Source organism: Octopus bimaculoides, chromosome 2 (assembly GCF_001194135.2).
Source record: "Octopus bimaculoides isolate UCB-OBI-ISO-001 chromosome 2, ASM119413v2, whole genome shotgun sequence".
In the NCBI taxonomy this organism is placed as follows: domain Eukaryota; kingdom Metazoa; phylum Mollusca; class Cephalopoda; order Octopoda; family Octopodidae; genus Octopus; species Octopus bimaculoides.
Window position 1 is genome coordinate 166455736 of NC_068982.1, and position 3005 is coordinate 166458740.

Below are 3005 nucleotides of genomic sequence, written 5' to 3' on the forward strand. Positions count from 1 at the left end.
GGCATAACTACAGGGTTTTACCCCCCAGACTTTGGGAGGTCATAACTTTCAGAAAAATGAATATTTTTTAATGGAACAACCAAGTGACCATTAACTTTGCACCAGTAAAATTTAAAAGAAACAAATACCTTGTTTCCTCACTGAAAGATATTTTATAAAAAGTAAGTGAATCTAGCTTAATTCGTAAGGTAAGTAGGTCTGCTTTGAGGATTTGATGCAGTTGTCGTTGAATGAAACTTATGTGGATCACTCATTCGAGTTTTTCCTATTTAACCACACTAAGACAGTTTATGTGGCTATATTATACAAGTTTATATGTGGAAATTAGAATGAACTATTAAAATGTTCTCAAGGTTTTCATGAATTAAATTGTTTCTCTGGGGACTTAAAATAGTTTCAAAAATAGAAAATAGCCGTTTTACACTGACTTGTGTCATTGGAACAGCATGCACAACTATAGCTAATTTGTACAAGTCTTCATACTTTATCTTCATTGTGTTCCACCAAGAAATTAAACAGCTATCTGCAGGAATTCTTTCAGTATTTGAAAAATCCCTAAGAGAAGATGAGATTGATTTTTTTGTGGCATTTAAACTTTTCTTGCTTTGTGCAGCAAATCTAAGCATGTTTTCCAACTCATCTTCTGTTGTAGCAGATACCATATGTTCTGAAACTACCTCAAGTTCTGGTTTGGGGTGCATTGCACTTAAAGCTCCATTAAGTCTGATCAAATGACTTATTGCTCGTTCTTCTTCTGCTTCAGATAGCATAACACTAAATCTTGGATCTAGATATAATGATGCTAATATTATTTCATTCTTAAGAAGTTCACTTTCCCTAGCATTCATTGCTTCTATGATGTTGTAAGCCAACATACAATCGATTTTTGAAATTTCACTTTTGCAAACAAACCACACCTTATAGAAATCCCCGGGAGTCAAGTTTTCTTCTTGCAATCTTACTATAGCTTTTTTAGCCGGTTCTAATACGTGCATAATTTCCTGCAACTCTACCCAATATTTAAGAGAAAACTTAAAATCGATTCCAATTATTTCAACAAACTCTTCAATAAACGGCCGGAGTTCCATTAAACGGTTAATCATTTTATATGTCGAACACCATCCTGTCACCACGTCTACAATGGGCATGTGATATTTCTGCACCTTTAAAATATTCATTATAACTGGAGTGGAAAGCTTTTTAGAAATATTCCTTGCATGGGCTATAGTGTTTGCATACAGTTCTCCATTTAGAGCATCTTTTACTGCAAGTTGTAAAGCGTGAGCAGCACACTTCACAAAAAAACTACTGCCTATTTTTATATCTTCCACCTTGCTTATATAATTTTCTTCACTAGCAATTTCAGTACCGTCATCGTTTCTAGCACAATCAACAGTCATAGAATATACTTGATTTAAACTCAAGTTGTATTTTGATAACACATTTATAACTATTTCTTTGATGTTTTCACCAGTATGAGCTGATGAGAAATCTGTAACTGCTAATGTTCTTATTTGAAGAGAGTCTTTAATAATGACTTGGGCATTAAGTGCCAGCACAGATCTATCTAGATGAGATGCGATATCAATTTTCAATGAAAACATTCTGTTTTGCAGTTCTCCACTTATTTGATTCACAATTTCTGCAGCTTTTTCATCAACTAAATTTGAAATTTTCTTCCGATCCATTACTGTATTGAGTGCTCGTTTAATTGGATCAATTAATTTACGTAATCCACTATCTTCAACTGCAAAAAAAGGTCTCCCATTCAGGGTCACCAACTCAATCATAGCATTGTTAAACGTTTTAATGTCCATTGGGATGTTTATTGTTGAATAATATATGTCATGGATATTTTTTGCGATTTTAGCTTGACTGTGATCAAGAGATTTTTTGTCGTCCAGCTGGAGTAATCTTTTCCCCGTTGCAGCTTCACGTCTTCTAGCAAGAATTTCGAATTCTGCTTTATGGTGTCTCTCCAGATGTTTCATTAGATTAGTAGCACAAGGATGTCTCAAAACCATCGTGCAACCAATTACATTACAAGCCGCTTTTGCATTTTCGTGAGAACCAACAATTGTGAAGTAGGAATATACTTCATTAGTTCTGTGACGCCCCATATTTAAAAATATCGGAGGAATTCAGTAAAATGATTAACAAACAAATATATGTAATAAACAGTTCAACTCCGTTATGGATTAAGCAATCTAGAGGAGAGGCAAATGAAAGAACAGATAAGAAATCCAAGTAAACAGATTGGAAATAATATTACTTACTGGCTTCTGTCAATTAAAGAATATAATTTATGTATATATCTAGCGACGGACCTCTTTAATAGAGTCAGGAGGGAGAGAGAGAGAGAGAGAGTCTGTACTCTTCATTCCATGTTTTTAAAGCAGCTTAGTTAATTTGAACATTTAAAAAGGTATTTAAAAACATTTTCACAGTTAAAAGTATGTGAAAAAAATAAAGCTAATTTTAGATTTAAATTTAAACTGGAATTGAAATTAATTAAAAACTGGAATTTATCGATTCAAATTCAAATTTCAATACATTTAAGTTCGATTCGATTTGGATTTTCAATTTCAGTTTTTAAAAAAATTTTTAGAATTTTTTTTTTTCGTTGTTTCTCCACTTCCTTGTTATGGTTAATGACAATTTCTCAAGTTTTACTGGTCTAAATTTTGGAACTGGAAAAGAAAATCCGAAATATATATATATATATATATATAAAGGTATCGAAATTTCCGTCCATAACATAGAGAGAAATGCTGCCGGGCATTCACATCGTCATCTGTCAATTGAGAAATAAACATTTTCGGTGTTTCTAACACATCGTGTTACAAAACAGCACTAATGTTATTAGTGAATATAAAATACTTAGGGATTTTAACAATAATTAGGTTTACTGTAATTTTTTTTCTGCAAACAAACCAAAATATAACGTAGATATTTTGTTGAAGAGTGAATTTTATTATCTTATCAAATCTCCGACCCCCCCCCCC